Here is a 25,941-nt window from a genome sequence, read left to right on the forward strand (position 1 = left end):
CTGAATGACGAGCTAAGCTGTTAAATCCCACAATGGTTTGGTCACTTAGTTCTGCCTCCCAGCTAGCTGGACTAGGACACATTCTGTGTTTTTACCTTTGATCATTGTACAAGAAGAAAGTCCAATATTGCATAATATAAGCATAATGAAGAAAAAGTTGTCTACTCAATTACTCAGTGCAGCTGTCCACTGAAACATTGTCTGTTTAGCATGATGTTTATATAATTTTTACCTTCAGCTAAAGTATTGGGTCCTAAAAGAAGGAAGTAAAGAGGAAGAGAAGCAGGGAGAAAGACAGAGGAAGGCAAGGAAAGTAAGTAGGGAGAGAAGAAGAAAAGAAAAAGGGAGAGATGAGAGAGAGGGAAGGAAGGAAAGAGAAAGAGGAGGAAGAATGCTGTATTCAGAAAATGGTATTATTTTTCCTTCATGAAACATTATGTGATAGGAAAGGCCAGTTACTACTAAAATTAAACATTGAGCTGAGGTTAAAAAATCATATTCCATCATTGGATTTCATATTCACTACCTGTGTGCCTTCCAAAGGTCACACATTTATTGATTTCTTACTTGTAAAAATATAAGATTTGCAGCTAAATGATACTGAAGAAACATTCCAGCCTTAAAACTGTATGGCTCTTTGATTTTTAATATATCTGTCAAATCTGAAACACAATGAATAGAATATTTAAAAATAGAAGCCACAAAGTTAAGGGTTGGCTATAAAGGAACTAAATCAGTATTTATAAGGAGAAATAAATTTTGAACAAAATGATAATAATTGTGAAGTACAATTATTGCTGGACTATAATTCAGTCTTTAGCATTTTAATAAAAAATAAGCAATATATGTTATTAATAAGTTCTTTAAGTCAGTAATTTAGTTTGAGAGTTTTAACAGGTTGTATATTCACAGCTAAGATCTGCGGTAGATATGGGGCTGGTATCACACATTTAAATGTGAAGGAGTGAGGCATCAGGAGAGGTACAAGACAATAGGGAATGGTGGAGACTGGAGCACTAGAGAAAATAGCCTCTTTTAAGAGTGGAAAGCTCTGCTCAGCTCTGGAAGGTCATTGCCATGTACCAAAAGCAGGACTTGTGCCATCAGACTTTCTACGTTTTTTTAATAAAAAGGACAGAAATCTGAATTTTACTGTTAAAACTCCTAATGTTTAAGAAATGGAAGCTGGGGCACCTGGGTGGCTCAGTCGGTTAAGCGTCCAACTCTTGATTTCCTCTCAGGTTATGATCTCAGGGTCATGGGCTCAAGCCCCTACGTTGGGCTGTGCACTGAGCGGGAAGCCTGCTTGAGATTCTCACTCCCTCTGCCCCTCCCTCTGCTCACACTCTCTCCGTCTCTGTCTTTCTCTCTAGAAAAGCAAAGAAAAAAGAAAAAATAAGGGAAAGGAAAAGAAAAGGAAGCTAATGGGGTGCTTGGGTGGCTCAGTCAGAAGAGCTTGCGATTCTTAATCTCCCTGTCATGAGTCCGAACCCCGTGTTGGATGTATAGATGACTTAAATAAAAAAATAAACTTTAAAAAAGGAAGGACAGAAAGGAAAGGGAAACGGATAGTACACTAATTTAAGCCTCCACAAAAGCCGCTGTGTGAGCTACATACAACACACCTAGGAGCAGTTCGTTGCCTTTGATTCTAGGATCTTTGGAGGTGCCTTCTACTCATTTAGCTACCAGGTGAACTACTGTCAGTTGTCACACTTTAATGACAGCTTTTTAACGCTCTTGTTTAGATATTTAAAGATTGGCCATCCCTGTGGAATTCCGAATGGCTGAAACATGAAGACAACATACATGCCATGCTAAGTGAAGGAAGTTTGGAGAGTAGATTTTTTTGTAGATTTCTCTGTTAAATGAGTTGCTCCCAAGCAGAGTCCAGAAGCTCCGGCACCTGAGTTCCTTAGAACGGAAATGAGCTGCTCCATTAACCTGCTTCTGTCCACTCCAGTGCCTTGAGACTAATGGTGATTCATCAGATGAACTCCTAGCCATCTGAAAGAGCTCATTCAGACTCATCCCCAGGGTGGTATTGATGCATTAAGAGGTTATGACTCTTGGAGTAGTTAATTAAAAAAAAAAAAATGTAATAGACTTGCTGAACAGTTAACTGAAAATTTCTCATTTATACCATGATGGTTCTGAATTTTGCCAGCTACTTCTTTGTACCCTGTGCCATCTTTCTTGTTTGTTATTTTGTTTTCTCTTAAGGAAGAATAATGCTAGAGAAAGGAAGTGTTCATTTGTTACTGGAAACTTCCAATAATTGGATGTGCTATACAGGACATCATAAGAGGGCCCTTGTTTCCAGCTTGCATATTTCACTGCTCCAAATCATTCACATATCTATATATTTGTTTTTCTATCTAGCTGAAATTTATTTACATCACTGGTTTATTGAGTCCATTTTCTCAAAGATGAGAATTATTTTACATTTTTTATTTATGCATTATTTGCTTTTCTGCATCTTTTAAATTTTTATAGTTCTTGGACTATAGAGAACACAAACCACATTCGTGTGGGCTTAGCGGATGTGGAAAGAGTGATTTTAATGATGCCATATATATTTTACTTTCTTCGTAGCTACACACAATTGTGTAAGGTACACCTTTTGAATGGATCCATGTGCAGTGCCAGATGGGGGTAACACAAAGTGCTAATATTGATTTGAAAAGAATGAGCTTTTTTTATTGTTGTTATTTATTTATTTATTTATTTATTTATTTATTTATTTATTTATTTATTATGTTAGTTACCATACAGTACTGAGCTTTTCTTCTGGGTTCCTTTCCAGCAATCAGCTTATCTAAGATAGATAGTGTCAACAGGCTGCACTGCCACTGTCTTAGATAGACTTGCAAAAATGTCCCACGGTTTTTTATTTTAGTTTTTCTCCCTTGGGTGCTTTGCTCTATCTCTGTCATTCAGACCTTACTATAAGGATAACCAATTAGTAGTTAAATGAGTTGAATGAGTCTTTTTATGTTCTCTATTCAAATGGCACTAAATTCATTGCCACATGAATAGGACAAGTGAATTATTTCTTTATGCGCTTTTAAAACAAGCCCACACAGTAAATGATACCGGTAGTTCATAACCCCTGCGTTTATTGCTCTTTACTATACCTTGGGAATCATTCTGAAAATGATCTTGTAGAGCTCCTATTGGTATTGCAGTAGAAAAAAAGAACTCAAAAGTAGTAAGAATGTATAGTTTCCCAAATAAATAGAAAGGGAGAAGTAGTTTTGAAAACAATACTCATATGGAACAACAATGAGACTACTTGCTGGCAGTTTACATCTTTGATAACGCAGGACTATCAAACTAACAAAATGTTCCTGACCTGTATCATTTCTGCATGGTATAGATGTATGTTGTGGACCTACTACGTGCCATACATTAAGATTGCCAAGGTAAATTCTCACTTCCGGTCTTTGAGATACTCAGACTTGGGGGCTATTTGGGAAGTTCAAAGTCAATGCTCATTATTTGACTCTCACAATGAATGATCCTTGGTCTTTTAGCAAAGGACATTCTGATTAATAAAATAGTATTGGGGTTGTAGGGAAAATGTCATTCTGGAAAACAAAGACCTTCTGTCTTTTCATACAGGATCATTTGCATAAAAGAGCAGCACGCTAAGTGAATTACGCATCTATATTTCTATGTAAACATTCCTCTCCAGTTATTGCTTCCTGGTCAGCAATCCTGAGCACTTTGAAAGGTTTTAGTTTGGGTTTTAGGAAAGAACCACAAGGGAGATACAGCTTTCAATAGTTGTTATTTAGTAAATTTGCTACTAATGTCATTGTGGCATGTGACAGAAGCATCATACCTAATGTTTGCTATGACTACTATGACTGCTACGTCTATGACAGCCATTTCGTGGGCTCTTTTACCTTGAGCCAGGAACTGTGTTTATATTGTATTTGCATAATACACAGTTATTTAATTGACTGGTGGTTTGGCAACGTAGCTAAGAGAGTGGCCTGCTGAAGTTTGTGTTCTGGCTCCCATACTTGCTAGTTGTGTGAACTTGGCCAAATTGCTTAACATTTCTGTATCTCGCTAACCTCTTCTGTAAAACTGAGACAGTGGCGATATTTACCTGGTAGCTTTTTATGAGATTAAATCAGATGATACCCATTAAGTGCTTGCAGCACATAGTAAGCATTCAATAAAAGTTTGCTATAACATTTACATAATGTCACTCAATTAATATTTGCTATTGATGTGGTTTTGGAATATAGGTGAGGTTCAGTGGGGTGAAGTCCGGAGCCGATGACCAAGAAAGAATTCTTGAGACGTCTTTGGTGCAAAATGGTGGTTTATTAAGCACGGGACAGGACCCGTGGGCAGAAACAGCTGCTGCCCGGGTGGCGAGGGGCGGATGGTTATATACTATGGGGTTGGGGGAGGTGAGGAAAAAGGGAGGTTTCAAAAGGAATTTCATACGTTAAAGAAGACTCACAGGATACCAGAGGTCTTGCTGTTGTCAAGTTAAAGTTGTTTTCCCTCTAGCAAGGCATTAACATGAAGATAGTTGGGAACTTCCTGGAGGCTGCAGATTATAAGGACATTTAATTGTATTTACATTCCCTTCCGGAAGCTAGGTTATTGATAGAAATGCTTTGTTCTTGTAGATTGCTAAGACATTTATAAACTGAGGGAGACTCAAGTCTTGCAGGATTGTGGTCTCTATAGGTTACTATTTCTTTTTCTTTTAGGGCAGCCAGGAGTGCCTGAGGAATGTCACATACATCCTGGGCGGGGGTGGGGGTGGGGGGGTGAGGTGTCAGTTTCTGCTTTGTCCTCAGCTTGCCTTCTGTTCCCTCACCGCTATGACATTTTTACATCACTTACTGCTCACCAAAGAATTGTCCTTTTTTATTGTTCTCATTCTAAGGAATCGGGCTTCACCTAACTTCTTTCGTCAAAAATTACTGTGTTTCTGAGTTGAAATGCAAATCTGACTGATATGATTTAAGCCCAGAAAAATGATGATATATGGTGGGAAGAGCATAGGCCTGTGCCTGGAGGTTTCTAGATTCCATACAATAATATATTATCCTCACACGCATTCAAAGTGGGCGAGGTATGGAAAATGTAATGCCAGAATCTTGTAACTATTCACAGTGAAGCAGAAGGTTTGATGAGGTGGGATTGTAAGGTTTTAAAAACTTGATGGTTGCTGTAAGGTGGGAGTGGTTTGGAACGAGAGGTGGTAAATTTGGGCAAGCATTCTAGGAGTCTTCTAGAATGGAAGAGATTTCTCCCGGTATTCAAGGTTCTTAAAAACCTCTTGAAACTTGGTCTAAATAAAATGCCTTCTTAAAAAAACAAAAACAAAAAAAAAAAAAAAAACAAATAAACAAATTGATGAGGGAACAGAAGGCAAGCTGAGGTCAAAGCAGAAACTGACACCACGCACCCCCCCCCCCAGGATGTATGTGACATTCCTCAGGCACTCCTGGCTGCCCTAAAAGAAAAAGAAATAGTAACCTATAGAGACCACAATCCTGCAAGACTTGAGTTTCCCTCAGTTTACAAATGTCTTAACAATCTACAAGAACAAAGCATTTCTATCAATAACCTAGCTTCCGGAAGGGAAAGTAGATACAATTGAATGTCTTTGTAACCTGCAGCCCATAGACAGATACCCATAGATAGAAGTGGGCAGAGTGTAATGTTCCTCCAGGAAGTTCCCGACTATCTTCATGTTAATGCCTTACTGGAGGGGTAAACAACCTTAACTTGACAATGGCAAGACCTCTGGTATCCTGTGAGTCTTCTTTAACGTATGAAAGTATTTCCTGAAACTCCCTTTTTCCTTACCTTCCTCCAGCCCCATAGTGTATAATCAGCCACCCCTCACAACCCAGGGCAGCAGCTGTTTCTGCCCACGGGTCCTGTCCCCGTGCTTTAATAAACCACCATTTTGCACCAAAGACGTCTCAAGAATTCTTTCTTGGTCGTCGGCTCTGGACTCCACCCCACTGAACCTCACCTATATTCCACAACCTCATCAAAACAATTTCATGCAGAGAAAAAGAAATGAAACCAGTGGGTATTTGAAGTGGGAATGGTGGTTCTGCGTCTGTGCAACTTGTCTACGAGGAGCAGATCACATTCTTAGGGGCAGTTGTGAAAAGGTCTATAAAATCTGGTAAGGTTAGTAACTGTGGCCAACTTTGGTATGCAATATCCTTGGTTAAGTATAAATGCTTAGGGAAAAATCTTTCTTACACGTTGAAGAATTATGTAGGTTAGTCAGGACTTGATACCAAGAGCTGTGCCAGCAATAGGAAAGCAGGCTCTGCTCAAGCCTCTGTCCCTTTGAACCTATAGGTGGCGCTGATGGGCACCTGTAGCAATGACGTGAGTTAATGGCAAAGGAGCTCTGTCTTTACTGGGGGCAGCTTTGGAATTTCCACATGGGGGAGGCTCAGTGTCAGCAATCTAATGAAGAGGGGGCTAGGGGCTGACCTCGAAGTTCTATCTGCCCAGCAGGCATGCTATTTTTACCCAGATTGTAAATTTCTTTGAGATGCCTGGTGGTTGATGGTGATTGTGGAACTAACCCCTTACCCAAGGTACAGGTTGGCATCACAATTGTTTTTTTTGTTGTTGTTGTTGTTTGTTTGTTTTTCTTTATTTGTAAAAACATTAAGCTCTGGCTTTGGTGCCAGCAACCTCAGGACAGAAGCTTACTTTGTGGCACAGGAGCTGAAAACCTTTCCTTTCTTTCCTTCTGGGTTCTTTGGCTGGTCTAATAATTAAGTTGAACTAAGATTAACAGGAGAAAAACAAATTTAATTTCATGCATATGGGAGCCCTATGGACAAATATGAGACTCACAGGCAGTCAGGCAATTGAGGCTTGTATACCATCCTAAGTTGAGAAGGGGGTAGGATTCTGGGCTTCAAAGGGGAGGAAGGCAATTCACAGGAAGATGAGAAGAGCAAACATTTGGTAAATAGATGTTTGCCCTTTCATGCAGGTAAGTCTTTCTGATATTAAAAGTTTCTCTGATAATAGCTCTCTCTTCCTGGTACAGACCCTCTATCTAAATTCTTTTAGGTTTGGGGAACCTGGGTGGCTCAGTCAGTTGAGCATCTACCTTCAGCTCAGGTCACGATTTCAGGGCCCTGGGATCAAGCCCTACATCAGGCTCTCTGGTCAGTGGGGAGTCCTCTTCTCCCTTTCCCTCTGCCCCCCGCCCCCCCCCCGTGCATGCTCTCTCTCTCTCTCTTGCTCAAATAAATAAATAAAACCTTAAAAAAATAATTTTTTTTAGGTAGTTAAGGGAGAGACAAAGAACTCTTCTTGAGGCTGCTGGGTCTTCATGGTGTTTAGCTCAAAATAATCCACATGGCAACATGGTGCATTTTGGGGTGGTGTGTGCTACTGTCCCTCAGTGACAACCAAGCTGATAGAGTGTGTGGTTTTCCTGCATTAGGAGGTTAGGATGGCATCGAATTTCATTTTCATTTAGAACAAGTGAAGTAAGAGCAAATGAGGTCGGCTTCGAACGCATGTGAGCTGGATGGGGATGCTTTAACCTATCAGAGTGGGGCGGGGAGGTGACCTAAATCAGCAAGCCAGCACCTGAGAGCTTTAGTTTAGGACACGCTAACACACAGTTATTTACTCATATCATAACAAGAGTTGTTAAAACAGTAGTTATTAATCAGAGTTGTTCCCTGATTATCTTAGGACACAGTGGTATAGAATGAGTATTTGTTCCCCAACCAAATTCATACGTTGAAGTTTATCCCCAGTGTGATAGTATTTGGAGGTGGGGATTTAGGGAGGTGATTACGTCCTAAGGGGGGAGCCCCCCATGAATGAGATTAGTGTCCTTACAAGAAAGACATCAGAGAGCTCCCTCGCCCCTTCTGCCATGTGAGGACACGGCAAAAAGACAGCTACCCGTGAACTGGGAATCCAGTTCTTACCAGACACTTCATCTGCTCGCACCTTGATCTTGGGCTGCCCAGCCTCCAGAGCTGTGAGAAGTACATTTCTCTTGCTTTTAAGCTACCCACACTATGGTACTCTGTTATAGCAGCCCGAATGGACTAAAACATCCAGGAGAGGATCTCCCCTTTCCCCTACTTGAAATGGTAGGAGCTGAGTCTACTGGGAGCTGGCTGATCACAAAGCATGTGTGAGCATCCCCGTAGCATTTACCTGCATAATTTGTCCTCATTACTTTTCATATTGGCACATCTGGTTCCTTGCATTCATTCATCTGTTACTTCCAGTGTATATCTCATATTTCTCAGTGGTAAGGACCCTGTGCTCTATTTATTTTGTGCTCCTTCACCGTATACGACAGAATTCAAATAAATGCCTACTGACTAACTGAACAGCTAAGTGATACCATTTTTGTTAAGGCGATTTTATTTGGCAGCAAGATCTCTTTTTGAAATTATGCTGAGAAGGACTATCTTGTCATTATTTCCCTGGTGATATCTGGGCACCGAATATAATGAGAATTTGTTTCCTTGCCCTGGTAGCAACTTGCTTTGCATAAGATCTAAATTAACCACTGTGAGGCGATTTAGGCCTTAGGGCAGGTTGGGCTTATTCATTTTCCTGTACTTTATGTTCATGTTTTAGTTCCCATTGACTTCTTAATATTGCATGCACTTCTGAAGAAATTTTTAGTATTGAGGTGTTTCTAGTGGCTCATGTTAGCTTAAAATTATGAGAATTTTTTGCTATTATTTTGCAAAAAGAAAATTAAACCAAAAGCATGATCTGTAAAATCTCTGCTTTTGAGGATCTAAAATCACCTCATACAATGTATCTCATGATCTTTACCAGTTTAAGTTTACACCTACTTAAACCCATCTGTGTATCTCAGGGGCAAGGTTGGGTTCAAGTTGATTTTCTTTGTTAAATTGTTACATAAAACTCAAGAAAAATGCTAAATATTATACAGCTTTTGGCAACAAATATCCTCCCTCTGATTTAAGAGGTATTCTGTTAAGAAAATAGATTTAAGAAATTTCCAAGAGACAGTTAAAAGCAAATTGAATACTTTCTTTTTGTTTTTGAAGGAGAAAATGTAACGGTTGTCAGAGAAATGGATTTGCCTTGATATTGTCATTTTTGCAATGAGTTTGATTAACTCTGCTGTTGATGGTCAATTCTGAAATGATAGGTCTTATAAAAAACCTTGCTTTAGTTTTATTTTGTTTTGCTTTATTTATTATTTTATAGTTTTATTTATTTATCAATTCATATTCGTTGTCTTATTACATTGTATGTTTACTCCTGCTTTAATGTGTTTTGCCCCAAGACGTGTTCCCTAGATAAAATCTTTTGCAGAAAAAGGCTGTAGGTTTCTCAAGCTTCTATATTATATTAATTTCAAACAGTGAGGAAAATAATTTGGAATAATAAAGTATAAGATTTTATAGAATATCTAGTGGTGACATGGTAAATATATTAAGAACTGTTGACTAGGAATGCCTGGGCTCTACCTTCGGCTCAGGTCGTGATCCTGGGGACCTGGGATCGAGCCCCACGTTGGGCTCTTTGCTTGGGAGGGAGCCTGCTTCTTCCTCTCCCTCTGCCTTCCCCTCCCCCTGCTTGTGCGTGCTCTCGCTCTTTGTCAAATAAATAAATAAAATCTATAAATAAATAAACAAATAAGATAACAGGATGTTGAGTGGGACCTTATATTTTTGTTGTTGTTGTGGATCCCAAATTAGTAATTATAGTTCACAGCTGAAAACATAGATTAGCCCAGTTAATCTTTAGTAAGAGGGAAATAAAATCTGAGTAAAGAGAGGAATAAAATCTTAGGGCCAGAATCTTCCTCAGAGGCTTCCTAAGAGCTGAAAGAAGCTGGAGTTCCCCAATATTACCAGCTGCCCTGCTTCTGTACAGAAACATTTGGGGCAAGAAGATGAGAGTGGCTCTCTGAAACTGTGCAAATTGTGCATTGTGATAAGAGGGGCTCCTTCTGTAGCACTTTTCCTTATGCGAAGCCAAGTGAAGGGGTCTGATGTAATCCTTTGAACAGGTTGATGTGCCTGAGAGATGGGAAGCTGGCAGTGTGTTCCCTGTTTGGTTACCTGAATCACGGGTGGACTTCCTGGTGTGTGCCTGTGCCAAGGTGGGCAGGACAGGGGGTTGGGAAGAGGTCATAGGATGGGCAAGTCAAACAGCTCATACTTTTACCTTTGGATCCTGCAGGGTTGCATGAATGTCCTATAGCTCAAATAGACCCCATAGTAAGTGGCTGGGTGCAAGCTGTCCTGGGGGTGCCTCACCTAAGGGGGTTGCTAAGTGTGCTTTGACTCCAGCTGCAGAATGCTCTGGGATCATTCTGGGATGGGGAGTGAGGGGTAGAAATGGGGGAGGGGGGAATGGAGGTGGAAGTGCCTGGGGCTGGAGCAGGGGCTGACCCAACAGACAATCAGGCTAGAAGTAACAATTATAATTCCAAGATGCTACAGAAAGAGAAAGAATGAAATAGGAGAATGCATTCCTCTCCTCATTTAATAAACTCCATCCTGCCTTAGTTCTGGCAGGAAATGAGGAAGGAGGGAGCACTTTGAATCAGCCTGAATTTTAGTGATAAAAAGTGACACGAGGCTTATGGAATGACACGATATCATAGAGTGATGGGAAAGGAGAATTTGGCAAAATAGTGTTGAAAGCCACCTTTGAGGAAAAAAGTGAAATCATTTCAGGCTTATGCTCTACCTGAGGCGAGGATCCTTGATCAACCAATTTCAGCTGGATTGGAGAACTCCATGAGGCCTCCTATTTTTTTTTTCTCTGAACATCGACCCTTGTGCCCACTGATTATTTCTAGCCAGTCCTAGACAGAGAGGCTGTCAGAGAGATTACAGAAACCTGCTTGATACATTTACCACATGGGAAATTCTCATGAGATGAAATGAAGGGCATTTGTGAGGGTGGAGAAAAACTGTCAAAAATTTTTAATTTGGAATGGACATTGGCATCAGTTGAAGCCAGGGATGCAGAGCTGCAAAAGCTGATATATTCATGCTAAGCTGTGGAAGTCAGGAAACGTGCAATATGGTTATCTGACAAATAGATTCAGAGGAGCAGTGGAGAGAGGAAAGGGAAATCAAAGTGAACATTGATGAATGTGGGGAGGAGAACTGTGCGTCGAGCACACATCCTGGTTCTTCCTTTTAATACGCATGCTGTGTTTGAAGCCCTCTTACGAAAAGTCATCTTTCATGTTAAGTGGAGATCATGTTTTTGTGACATTTCTATTTGGTAGTCATATCTCTAGCTATTAAAAATAGCGTTGTGATAAAACACTGTTTTGATATGTGCCGACTGAAGTCATATGGTAGACGTTTTCTGCAATGTAGCAGGATTTCAACAGAATTGGGTGAATGAAATTTTTATACTCCTAAATAACATGCCTACAAATAATTTTACCAATTGCTATATACAGTAAGTTCTTATGTCCATTAATTACTTAAAAGTTTTCATTGTTTTTATGCTTTACCATAATACCGCTACTGTTATTTAAAATGTTTCATTTATACAAGCTCATGTACACAGTGCCAAAAATGTTAGGGGAATTACTTATCCTTTTGCAAGTCTCAGAGAGAGTGTGTCTACATTTCTGTTATCGTTGTCGCTATAATCCTTATTACCTTGTTCTTGGAAAAATTTGCGCAGACTCTTCTGTTCTCTCCCAAGTCGTAGGGGTACTGACAGACATAGTTCCAGTTCATAATTTTGTTTGTCTTTATTCTTATCAACACACTGTTCTTTGTCATTTCTGAGTGGACTTTATGATCTTCTTCCAAGCCTTAGGTTTAGTAATATGTGTACTTCTGGTTCATAAATTTCAAGCGTTCTTTCATTATTCTCTTCCTCTTTCCTCTCAGAAACATTTCAAGAACACAGGCTTCATTTGTTACAAGGCACTATTGTGTGGAAATAAGGAAGATGAATTCTTCCCTCATGTAGTTTGTGTGGTAAGTTAGTACATTGGCCATGATACTTTCAGTGTCAAGTAGCCCTAAGCAAAAGAGAATTTTAGGTCTCATAACTAGAAAGACTATGGAGTTGTTTACATTGTGGAGACAAATTGCAAGATCAGGTAGGAGTTTATATTGAAATAGTTCAAAGCAGCAATCAACACATTTTGTGGCATAAGTTCCAAAGACGACTGATTGCTGGACTCCACTCACAATGTGATCCGTCCTGCACTCCCTTCAGTCATCCTTGCCCCCATTACTTGTTGAGCCAGGCATTTGGTGCTGGGGATATAGAGATGAATAAGACAAAGTTCTGTCTTTGTGGGAGTTATAGTCTAATATCAGGAGGTAACAAACAGTCAAGCCAATAAAGAGGTAATAAAGTGTCAGGTGATGATACTTCCTATTAAGTAAAAGTGAGGACACGGGGCCACTGTTAGATGGGCTAGCCGAGGAAAACCTCACTGAAGTGGTGACATTGGACCAGAGATTTGAATGAAGGATGGCTCTGTGAATATCTGGGAAGGAGCCACTCAAGTGAAGGGAGCAGCAGGTGCAAAGACTGTAGGAAAGCACGAGCTTTGCAAATATTCTAGCGACAGTGAGTTCATACTTTGGGTTTATTTTTTGTTTTTTGTTTTTTTTTTTTCTGTTAGTTTTTGTGTTTTTTTAATGGGTATAAAATAACTAGCATTTGCTTGGTGGATTTTTCATGGCCAAAAAACGAGTGTGCCCCTCCTGCACACTCTGAAAGTGGTTACTTTGCACCACCCTGGCCAATGGAGAGTTCCTTGTCTAGGAACCTGAATCTTTTACTTTAGCTGTCTAAAGTGTTTTACTTTAGCTGTCTTTTACACAAGTATTTAAGCTTTTTAAGTTCTTCGGGATAATTATCATTCCCAAACTTAGTTATTTCCCCCTTAGCCTCTGTTAATCTCCTTTTAAAAAAAGATTTGGTTTATTTGAGAGAGAGAAAGACAGAGAGAGGAGGGAGAGGAAGAGGGAAAAAATCCCAGGCAGACTCCGTGCTGAGCGAGGATCCACGGAGCTCCATCTCACAACCCTGAGATCATGACCTGACCCAAAACCAAGAGTCTGACACTTAACAGACTGAGCCACCCAGATGCCCCTGTTTTCTCCTTTAATGTTATTCAGGAGCTGGGTTCTCCAGACCTTTATTATTTTACCATTCAGTGTCGTCAGTATTGGCTTGGAGCTAAATTCAGCATATTTACATGCTTCCCTGTCTATTCCTTCTCCTATTGCTTCTGTGGATAGAAAAAAAAAAAAAATCACACATTATGAAATAATCATATCCACAAGTTTGAGGTCAAGTTAGTTTTCTATCATAATAACTCCTTTAAAAATTTAGCCATATTAATATGGATGCTTTTTGTTGTTAAATTATAATCTGCCCGCCTATATTTAAACTAGAGGTGGCAGGTGGAGAGATAGTAACATGCATGGATGTGTCTAACTACTCTTTTCTACACTTGCCCATATGGTAGTTCTCCATACTGTACCCAGAGATTCTTTTTGAAATACAAATTTGACCACACCACCTTTCTGCTTAAAATTACTTTCCATTTCTTTTTGGGTAAAGACAAGCTCTTTACATTGCTCACAAGGTGTCAATAATATAGACCAGGATCAACTTTGACCAAATTCCCCCACTCTTTACCAGTTCCTATACATTGACCTTTTCTCCCTCACATTCTCCAGGCCCTTCTGACCACAGAGCCTTTGCACATGATCATCTATCTGTTTACTACACTTTCTCTCCTCTTTGCTGAACCAACTCCTGCACATCTTTTATCTCATGTCAATGGTAACTTCACTAGAGTCATCTTCCTAGGTAGATCAGTCTTCTCCCTCTAAAATTACACCCCTTGCCTTTCCTTCTTAGGACTTATCATATTTTCAGTTTTAACTTTGTGTGAACATTTAGTTAGTGTCTATTTATCCCATATGAATGTAAATTTCATGACAATTGGAACAATATCTATATTTGGTTATCATTTTGTCCCATGGCTTAGCCCAGGGCTTGGCACATTAATAAATGTTTGTTGTGTAAAGAAACAAAAATAAATGAATAAAAATAAATGTATAAATGAATGTCTACACCAGATCTACTCAATAAAACTTTATTCAGTGATGGAAATGTCCTATATCTGCATCGTCCAGTATGTGCATCTTTAGCTGCATGTAGCTGTTGAGTACTTTCCATGTGATTAGTGTGACTGAGAAAGTAAATTTTTAATTATCTTTCATTTTAACTAATTTAACTTTAAATAACTAAATGCGGCGAGTGGTTACCATATCGTAAAAGGCAAATCTAGAAAGAGTATGATATCACATGCAACTTTTAATCCCTGTAAAACATTGTGAATTCACACACACATACACACACACACTTATGTTAATATTAAAACATATTACTATTTCAATGTAAATATATTTGCCTAAGATAAACCATCTGCAAATTAGAACATTCAAAACTATTAAGCCAACTAAGGCTGTCTTTAGTTAAACAGAATAAATATGCCCACTATTCAGACAAGCTAAATGAGAAAAGATTTGACTTTCAAGTTAAACTACCTACGATCTTCTAAACACAGATACTGCTCTGGAATTTCCTGGTTTATTGTTTGGTACAATTTTTTACTCTAGTGTGAGTTGGGTTGACATTTCTGTCACCAGTAGTTCCCTTTCATTATAAACAACACATTGTTTTGTTTCTCCTAACATGATTTTCAAAATTTAAATAGAATAATTTTGACCATTTTCAGGAACATTTAAGATATCTACAATTGGAAAATTGGTTCCCACAGTTTGTGAAGTACAAGGTATATTCTGCCTTAATGCACAGTTTTTTCTTCGCTTCTTTTATTTGTATGAGGATTTACCCAATTAATTATATGCAAGAAATATTATTAATGCTATATTGAATTCTTATGCTTTCCATATATAAACCACTGTGATCTTTGCAGTGTCTTCATTTATCATTCTGGTGGACCATATAGCTTATTCTCAGCGTTTTTATGAAATAAGAAGCAATATCTTCCTTTTCTATCTAAGCAATGTAGACAGTGAATTATTAGCATGGACTGTAGTCTAGTCTTATTTACCACCGTATCTTCAGTGCCTAGTGCCACTAGGCATATAGTAAGTGCTTATTTCTTACAACAACCTGTGGGTTGGAATTATTCTACCCTCTTACTAGTGATGAAACTGCTCCTTAGATTGGAGAGGGTCTGGGAATCAATGACTGCCCAAGTTTACATAGCCATTGAGTGGTAGGGCTGAGCCAAGCTCTTAAGCATTGTGTGACTCATCGTCTAGTATCACACTAACATTGTATGGGTATATTTTTCTATATCAAAATGAATTGTTATGTAACCTTTGTATTCATCGGTCAGATTTCCATTGTCAGGTTGAAAAAATAAATCCATAATCTATAGGACAGAAGCAAATATCCTACTTATGTTCCAGTTATATTATAGGCACTTTTAACTTCTGTATTATTTCTACTGATGTGCATTGATGGCAAGAGTGGTTTATGAAAAAAAATCTTATCTCTGTGAAAAAAACATATCTTGTAAACTGTTTTAGTTGCTATGTAGAATGACAAAATTTTGCCCATCAGAGTGAAATACTTAGTACTTTACTACAGAGAGAGCTAGCAGATGGTTTCTATGATGTCACAGACAGGAAACAGTGGACACTTAGGGACCAGGTGTTTGCCTTTTTCCAGTAATCTCATTTTTTATGTATTCATAAAAATATTGAATGGAAATTTGATAAACTTACTATTGTTCTGTGATGAAGAACCTTTATTTGTTGTAATTGAAAAAAGGTCATTACTATTATTCAAAAGGATAAGATAAACGTATGTAAAAGGAAGGGCGTGTAAAAGATAAACACTGAGCAATTATAAAGATACTATTAATTGAATGTATATATTGTATGTCAGGCAATTTTCTAAGTATTTTGTATGTTAACTCTTTTAATCCTTAAAACACTATTAATCTGTTCTAGTAGATTTTTTTTTAAATGAGAATTTGAAAGTTTAAGAGAGTAATTCATGTTCTAAAAACTAGTAATCAGAGGAGTTGGGGCTGAAGACTTACTGGACTCCAAAGTTGAAATCACTGATTTATACCATTCTTTTAAAACTTATTTAAAATAAATAAGCACATATTCATTGACATTACTTTTATATTTCCCCACGAATCTTACGTGTTGTGATGGTAAAGATTATGCATGTTTAATTCACCACTCTTTTTAACATATACAATATATATGATGTGTATATTTCATAGATACTCAAGAAAATATGTTGAATGAAACATCTTGACTTCTGAAGGTTGATATCATCAAAACATTAACATTGTTACAGCCTTTCTTCAGAGACTGTCTGGGAGGTTGGTTACAGGGAAGGGCAGAGTTTAGCTTGCTTAGAAGACAGTTGGGTTTTCTAAAGTGGGTGGTATAGTTACAACTAATGGAATCCAGTGACTCCGTTTTCTTTGACCATGAGGTTTAAATAAGAGGTAATAGCAAGAAGAATGGGAGTCCCAAGGGAAATCTCGTGCCTGGAAGGGTTGTTGTACATTGATCTGGGAAGGACTTCCATAGCATCATGGAGGTTAAAGATGATGGACTCTGGTCCAATTACAGACTATCCCACTTATCAGCTGTAGACTTGTTAAAATGACTTATCTTCTCTGTACATGCATTATCTCACCTGAAAGTTGGAGATATTAACTTATAGGGTTGTTATTATTAAGATTAAATGAATTGCTTGTAAAGTTCCTCAAACAGTGCTTGGCACATAGTATTTGTTATACAGTGTTTCTTACATATATAGTCATTTTAGGAAATCACTTACTATATATGCTAACTGCTCACTGATCTTAAAGAATGTATTGAGCATCTGCTTGGAAATTGAAGGGTATTATTTGATAATTAAGGTATTCACAGTTACTAGAATTAGATGATAATGTCCACATGCTAGGATCATAAAGGAATTCTGGAGAAAATTTTTATTGAAAAAAAGCAAAATAAAGAACCAGGAGTTAGCCTCTAGTGCCCAGATTGTGAAACCAGAGTTAATGGTCTGTATCTGTATACACACATAACATTAATACACTTAATTTGTCTGTTGGCAGAAGAACATAGCATTGAATCCCACGTAATTTCTGGTTCTCAACCACATTTATAGTCACGTGTTCCTTTTATTCTTTTCAGGACTAACAATTGCTTGCATTTCAAGCTATAATCACTGTACTTGTGATTTCTCTTACCATATACTGTGAAAATTATGCAAAAAAGTGGCATTCATAACTCGCATGCTGTTTTTATATTAGGAATTCAAAGAAAATAAATACCTTGTTTATGTGACTTTATTTCTAAGTGCTAAATTTGCCTGTTCTTCCTTTTTCTCTGTTTGCTCATTTCCTCATATTATCTTTGACGTGACATTTGGAATTGATATAGAAAAGGCAATTAACTCAGAAGTCAGTAAAGTAGGCCTGTGACACATTTATTTATTATGCGGTGCAAATGTTTTGCTTTGCTCTTTTAACATCTATCTTTTCTATAACAAAGAGTTTTACAGTTACTGTTTCCAGATTTTACATTTTTGCATGTAACATAATTATAAGATTTAGTTACAGTGTGGGCATTAGTGTTTTAATTTGCATGGTACAGCCAGTGTGTGTGTGTGTGTGTGTGTGTGTGTGTGCGCGCGCGCGCGCACGCTTCCACGCTCACATGCCTGCGCACGTGTGTGCTTCGAAAAACCATGGTTGCTCCAGTACTTCCTCCGCTCATGACTGAAACCCTTGTTCTAATTCAAGGAAGAAATAAAGAGCTCTTCAAAATTATAATAATGGATACTTTATTCATCTTCTCTGTGGAAATTAGTCCAGGAAGTAAATTAAAGTTACAAGAGTATCCAAAACAGAATTATTTTTGCTTGACTGCCACGTTATTTGAGCCCCACCTTCTACAATTTTAACTTTCTACACATTTTCTCAGGGGACGGTTTTTCTTACGGCCCTTAGGAGATCCCACTGAAATCATTTACTAGATGTCGCAGTTCCTCCCACAATCCCCACTGTGCTAAGTGGAAACGATTCTGGAAGCTGTCATGTTTGGAAAATACCATGATACCACGAGTTAATTTCATACCTGTCATGAGATCTTTGCATGAGATCCCAGGGGGCCTTTCAGTGTGTCACAGTACCGCAAGCCATTCGTTAGTTCCTTTCAAAGCAATGACCCATGGCCAAGAGATCTTGTCGCAACACATGGCGACACCTGTCACCAGGTTTTGTGATTGGCATAAAGTTAACCTGTTTTCCTCTTTGATTTGCTGCTTTTTTATAATATCCATAAAAAGAATGAGAAGAAGTTGTATTTGGAAACAATTTATTGTCACTTACAAGAAGCGTAATGTTAGATTTGGGATACTGGAGCTAATGAATAGAGATATACACACAGTTATTCAATCGAGGTAATATTCTCTGAAGTTCTGAATGGTGGTCTGCAAATTTCAAATAGGAAAATGTTTCAGTATTTGAACTTCATCAAGGATTGGAACAAAGCAAGAAATGATGTTATTTTGAATTTTGTTGTGGAAGTAAAATCCAGGAAGCTTGGGTTTCGGATACAGGCTTGCCCATGGTTTTCAGTGGTTTCAAGCAACTTGAGATTCCTCTGATTTCTCTCCGTATTTCTCATGCCCAGATCTTACTATTATTATGGAGGCATGCACAAAATGGACTTATAGAATAACAACATTTAGAATTATGACAAATACCTGAGAAAAACAGGTTAATGGCGTTTAGCCTTTAGATCCTTAGCAATTTATCAATTACTTGTAAGGATAAGACAGGGAAAAAAATAGGCAACCACTTATCTGTGCCTTTCCACCTCACTGAAACAGTAAAACCCTTTTGATCAAGTTATTTTTCTATGGAGAAAATATTTGGTTCTGTGCATTACCATATTTTTTTTTATCTTCTTTTACATCTTTAACTTCTTAAAATGTATAGCTGTTATCTTTCCCTTTTCTTGATTAAGTTAACTGCTTCTTAGATTCTGGGAGTTTTACTATCCAAATATAATAAAGAAAAAGATGAATTTTAGTCACCCCCCCCCCCTTTTTTCTCTCTACCAATTCTAAGGACTAAATGGTGTTCTCCGATCTGGACTGGTTGCTCTGTATTCTGGAGTAATCAATTTTTCCTGGCATTTCTTAAATGGTCTTTATTATTCAGTGAATTCCCTTTGAAAGTATAAACATTAGTCCTTGTTGTATGGCTTTAGAAATTGATAGCTGCTGTTCTCAAAGGATGGTAGACTTGGGATGATTGAAAGTGCAGAGCAAAGAGCTGAACTAAAACAATGGAATCAGGGGAAGATGGTACTAGAGACAAAGAGACAAGAGGACAGCAACTGTGAAATAATCTGAAGTAGGGATTGGGGATTTAAAGCCTGCTTAGACTTGATTAATAGATGCTGTAAAAAGGAAATGCTGAGCCAAGGGAAAAAAAAATGCACTTGAAAAGTCCCTTGAAAATGTGTTAATGCCTTTACTTGGCAAGCAGGGTTTTTTTTTTTTTTTTTTTCCCCATACTGAGTGTAAAACCATTGCCTGAAAATATAGATTTTTTTCCCCCACACTGTCCAGTGTTGTTGTTGTTGTTGTTTTAAATGCTGATTATGGTTATGTTGGAATAAAATCAGGTTTCTACTAGACAAAAAGAAAACAAAAAAGAAAAAAAAAGATCTATACTTACACTGTATTGGTCTTAAGGCATATCTTTGCTAAGTCAGGATCAAGATAAGATGTAAAAATAAAATACATGTTTAAAAATGTTATTGGTAAACTAAAGGTATTTATTTTCAAGCCAGAAACATCGATGGCAGTTTGTACGTAAAAGAATGGGAGATTTTGTAGGGGATGTTCAAGAGACTGTGGTGTTGGCATGGCTGGTATCCAAACCGTTTTCCAACAACGTACGTCTAGAAAATTGAAAAGCATTCTTCTTAAAAAAAGAAAATAATTTGTGGCAAATCATTTTATTATTAAGAACAAACTGAGGACCTACAAAATAATTTAGGTAAGCATTAAAATGCTGAAACATTTTTATTGCTGATAAAGCTGATTCATAACTGCTTCTGGTATTTTTACTACATGTGAGCAGGATCTAACAAAGACACCTGAATCTGTTTAAAGGCAAGCACTTAAGAAGCGGCACTAGGATAAAGAGTCAGGAGGTTTCACTACTATAAACCATCAACTTGGCTACAATCAAGTAAATCACTTTTTTATATGAGGAGTCAGTGAAGGGTAGAGGGATGAACTAGAACTTCTGTTTGTTGGTTAGATGTTTAGTTCAATACATATGTTTAATAAATACTCTTCAGAGTACTAGAACGGAAACCTTTCCTCCCTGGTTTTATGAGTTAACTATTAGCAAGTGCCCCTGTCAACACACCCCCCGCCCCACACACACATTATTGGCTAGATAATTTTCCAATTAACAATATCACGATCTCTAGCTCAGTTGTTCTCAGCTGGGTCGCTTTTGTGCCCTGCCCCCCTGAACACCTGACAATGTATAGAGATATTTTTGATTGTCATGACTTGGGGGGAGGGGTGCCACTGTCATCTCCTGGATAGAGGTCAGTGCTCCTCCTAAAAATCCTAGAAGGAACAGGATATCCTCTCAGAACAAAAATTTATTCAGTCTAAAATGTGAATAATGTTCATGGCGAGAAAATCTGCAACCATTTTAGGTAACTTAATCTCCCTGGTTTCTAGGTATTTCGGAATTATTTCTTTTTCTACTTCTATACCCCCAAGAAATTGCCTAGGAACTTGGGCATTTACATGAATCGAGTGCAGTAGAAAGGGACTCCTACATAAGTATTCATTCTTGTGCTAGCTTGCAGTTCCTTGCTTGCCTTCAGGACAGTGCTTTGCCATTAGCATTTAATATCAGTCACCCAATTATGACCACTACTTCTTATAAATTATGAGACTGGTAAAATTGTGATCAGGCTGGTTCTCCTGGATTACCAGGGTCCCAAGACCCTCCTTTTTTTTTTTTTAATGTTTTTTTTTATTATATTATGTTAGTCACCATACAGTACATCTCTGGTTTCTGATGCAAAGTTCGATGATTCATTAGTTGCATATAACACCCAGTGCACCATGCAATACGTGCCCTCCTTACTACCCATCCCCGGTCTATCCCATTCCCCCACCCCCTCCCCTCTGAGGCCCTCAGTTTGTTTCTCATAGTCCATAGTCTCTCATGTTTCATTCCCCGTTCTGATTACCCCCCCTTTCTTTATCCCTTTCTTCCCCTACCGATCTTCCTAGTTCTTATGTTCCATAGATGAGAGAAATCATATAATTGTCTTTCTCTGTTTGACTTATTTCACTTAGCATTATCTCCTCCAGTGCTGTCCATGTTGCAGCAAATGTTGAGAACTCGTTCTTTCTGATAGCTGAGTAATATTCCATTGTATATATGGACCACATCTTAATCCAGTCATCTGTTGAAGGGCATCTCGGCTCCTTCCACAGTTTAACTATTGTGGACAATGCTGCTATGAACATGGGGGTGCATATGGCCCTTCTCTTCACTACGTCTGTATCTTCGGGGTAAACACCCAGTATTGCAATGGCTGGGTCATAGGGTAGCTCAATTTTTAACTTTTTAAGGGACCTCCACACTGTTTTCCGGAGTGGCTGCACCAACCTGCATTCCCACCAACAATGTAGGAGGGACCAAGACCCTCCCTTTTTTATTGTCCACCTCAAGTCTTGTTCATGCTGTTAGGCCTCTGTTGAGTCTTGGTGACATCATCTATCCAACTCATCACTGGAGTCCTGTGATGGTTAGTTTTATGTGTCAACTTGTCTGGACCACACTGTCCAGATATTTTGTCAAACATTATTCTAGGTGTTTCTGTAAGGGTATGTTTTTGGATGAGATTAACTTAGATTACTGGACATTGAGTAAAGCAGATCTCCTTCTGTGATATGGGTGGGCCTCATCCAATTGGTTGAGGCCCTCAGAGAACAGAGTATAACCTCCCCAAATGAAGAAGAAATATCCCAGCAGACTGTCTTTGGAATCAATTGTCATTCTTCACTGATTCTCCAGCCTGCTAGTCTATCCTGCAGATTTTTGATTTAACAGGTCTCCACAACTGTGTGAGATAATCCCTTAAAAGAAAGAAGAAACCTCTTTCCTTCTCTTTTTTTCTTTCTCTTTCTGTCTCTGAGTGTGTGTGTGTGTGTGTGTGTGTGTGTATGTTTATATACAGATAGATATCGATACACACGCACACACACCCTGTTGTTTCTGTGGAGAATTCTTACTAATAAAGGTCTGTTTCATCTTGATACAGTGGCCCTGTGGCTTTTATCTTCAGCGATTCCTATGCTCTCCCACAGAAGTCCATGGAAACTTCTGGACCTCTCCAAGCCTTCCACTTCCTTGTTGATCTTCTGCATAGTTGTTCTATCCATTATTGAAAATGAGGTATTGGTCTTCAGCTGTTTACTATTGAATTGCCTGTCTCTTCCTTCAATTTTGTCAGTTTTGGTCTTGTGTATTTGAGGGCTGTGTTTTTAGGTAAACTTATGTTTGTAATCGTTATATCTTCCTCACTGACTTTTTAGCATTATAAAATGTCCCTTGTTGTCTCTAGTAACTTTTTTTTCTTAAAGTCTATTTTGTCTAATGGTAGTATAGCCATCCGAGATCTGTTTTGGTCACTTTTTCCAAGGCATACCTATTTTTTCCATTCTTTTACATTCATCCTGTAAACATCTTTGAACCCTAAGTTTTTCACTTCTAGGCAGCATCTAGTTGCATCATTTTATTTAAACTATTCTGGCAATCTCTCTTTTTATTAAAGTATTAAATCTATTTACATTTAATGTAATTACTGATATGATGGATTTGACATCTATTATTTTCCTTTTTTCCTTATATATATACATTTTTGTTTTTCTGTTACTCTTCTTTCATTTTAAATATTTTTCTAGTGTATCGTTTTCTATCCCTTGTTTCTTTCTCTGTTTTTTTTTTTTTTTTCCTTAGTGGTTACCCTGAGGATTACAATTGGCATCTTACTTAAAACAATCTGGTTCATATAAATCCTAACCTAACTGAATAGTGTAGAAGCTTTGTTACAGTATATCCATTACCTCCTCGTCCTTTGTGCTGTAATTGTCATACAAATTACATCTTTGTGCCATTGCTTTTAATCATATAGGAGAAGAAGAGAATTACAAGAAATACATATATACACGTCTTTTATATCTTTGTTTACTAGTGTTCTTTATTTTTTCTGTGTATAAGTTTCAGGTGAATGTCTAGTTTCCTCTTATTTCAGGTTGAAGGATTTACTTTAATGTTTTTTGTAGGGCAGATAGGCTAGCCACAAATTCTCTCTGTTTTTGCTTATCTGGAAATGTATTAATTTCCTCTTAATTTTAAAGGATAGTTTTCCTAGACATTGAAATCTTGGTTGACCATTAACACTTTGAATATGTTATCACACTAAAAAATATAGAAAAGACTTTATGGATTTGCATTTCATCATTATACAAGGGCCATGGTGTTCTTCTCTACATCATTCCAATTTTAGTATATGTGCTAGTAAAGCAAGCACTTTGGATCCCTCCACACTATGATAGAAATGAAGAAGACTTGGAGGAAGCAACCTCTGTCCTTCTCTTAATATAAATCCTGCCTTCGCTACATCTCACCTATTTCATGGACATACTGCATCCATAGAATGCAGCACCTCTTCTAGGAAACAAAATATTTTTATTTTTCATCCAGTGATCTAAGGATAAGCCCCACTCTTTAGGGCTCTGATTGTTTTCTAACCACCTCTGCTCAAACTCTTTCTTTGATTTCAGTTTTCTTCTTCCTCACGTACTACAGAACCATTCCTTCCACATAGTTAATACAGATCTCACTGGACACAGTGATTTTCATTTATGGGAAGGAGACACATGCCTTTCATTTGAAGGAAGGCATTATTATATTTATTTCACAGCACACTTAACTAAACCCTGGTGACTAGTTCTCACTTATAGCCATTCTGTTCACAAATGTCATTAGCATTAAGGAGGGCATGTGATGTAATGAGCACTGGATATTATATACAAATGATGAATCAATGAACTCTATCTCTGAAACTAATAATATACTATATGTTAATTAATTGAATTTAAATTTAAAAATGTGATTAGCATTTCATGCCAAAATTACCATATAGTCTCTCCCCAGTGTTAATTGTATCTTATTACGTAGCCCAATATTTTACTATTTAAAAAGAACAGGGGTGCCTGGGTGGCTCAGTTGGTTAAGCGTCTGCCTTCTGCTCAGGTCATGATCCCAGGGTCCTGGAATCAAACCCCACATCAGGCTCCCTGCTCAGTGGGGAGTCTGCTTCTCCTTCTGTCTGCCTGCCACTCCTCCTGCTTGTGTGCTCTCTCTGTGTGTCGAATGTATAAGTAAAATCTTGAAAAAAATAAAATAAAAAAATAAAAAGAACAAATTCTATGGATGCATGATTAGATGATAGCAAGAGGATACGTTTCCTGCAATTAGCCATCACATGGTTTTAGTCCTACACTGTGTTGGGATTATCTTTCTATTTATGTGTGCATATATCTGTCTATGAGGTATCTGTTCATCTGTCCTTCCATCCATCAGTCTAGCCAGCCAACCATCTATTTGTAACTCTGTTTGTAATATATTTATAACATGTCTTTTTCTTCACAGGAATTCAATATTAGCATGTGGTATTTGTGTAATACATATGTGTTAAATTAAATATGTATTAGGAGTAAAAAATAGTAGAAAGCGTTGGCATTATTAAACGTTGGACTGGATAATTCCTTTTTTTTTAGAAGACTATCCTGTGCAATGTTGGATCCTTCGCAGCAGCATCCCTGACCTCGCAGTGGATGGTTGCCTGTATTACCTTCCCAGTTGTGACAATCACAAAGCCTCTCCAGACATTGTGAAATGACCCTGTGGAGGGAAAATCCCTCCTTCTGTCATCCAGATGAGAATTACTGGTAGAAAGGCATTTTTTCCCCTTCTTTTATCATAATATGCATATTCGTGAAAATCACTGTTTAACAAAGACGAATAATGGGGCTAATTGTTTGATGAATTAATGTATTTACATCATGTTTTCCAGGTATTCATTCTCTCACTCATTGACTCATCTACTCAAATCATTCAGTTAGCATTTATTGTATACCTATTATGTGCCAGGTACTGTACTAGGAGTGGCTTTTATCTATATTAGGGAAATATAAGTCCCTGCCCTTATGGGGCTTACCAACTTTGAAAATAACCAGAGGGGGTGAGGGGAGAACAAATAACTAAATGAAAGATATCACTGGCAAGTGTTTTGTTGATAATCACGCACAAAGTTGTAAGGCAATGACTGGGGTTACACTGGATTAGTGGACTAGCAAGGACTCTGAGGTGTCATTTCATGTGAGCACTGAGTAGTAAGAGGACATCAAGGTAAAGAAGTGAATGAATTATTTATTCATGTTGACTTATTTTTTATGGCACACAAACTTTGTTATGAGTGTAAAGAGGTGAGCATTGTCTGGCATATTGACGTACTTCCCTACCTGTATATATGAACAACACTGAAGTATTTGTGTGGAAATCATCAGGAATCGTTCCAAACTAATTCCAAAGTCCAGCAAATTTTATAATGAGAGTATATAGTCCTACCAATGTAATTCTGTTCACTGCTTTAAGGATACCATGAAAAGTGGACCATAAAAGCCAAATGTGAGGTATGAAGGCCTTTAAATGTCCCATGTGTCAAGAACTAGGAGTTATTAAGAGAACACAACACA

General features: G+C 37.9%; 1 protein-coding gene and 1 non-coding gene across 9 annotated transcripts in view; one reads left to right on the top strand and one right to left on the bottom strand.

Annotated features, from left to right (window-relative positions):
• Positions 1 to 25,941, top strand: part of CHL1 (cell adhesion molecule L1 like) — a 205,802-nt gene that overhangs the window by 65,418 nt on the left and 114,443 nt on the right. The gene's annotated exons all lie outside the window — the stretch shown is intronic.
• LOC113257316 (U6 spliceosomal RNA) lies at positions 23,605 to 23,711 on the bottom strand. The gene has a single exon (XR_003316927.1). It is a non-coding gene; the product is annotated as a U6 spliceosomal RNA (small nuclear RNA).

This window comes from Ursus arctos, unplaced genomic scaffold, assembly GCF_023065955.2.
Source record: "Ursus arctos isolate Adak ecotype North America unplaced genomic scaffold, UrsArc2.0 scaffold_14, whole genome shotgun sequence".
Lineage (NCBI taxonomy): Eukaryota > Metazoa > Chordata > Mammalia > Carnivora > Ursidae > Ursus > Ursus arctos.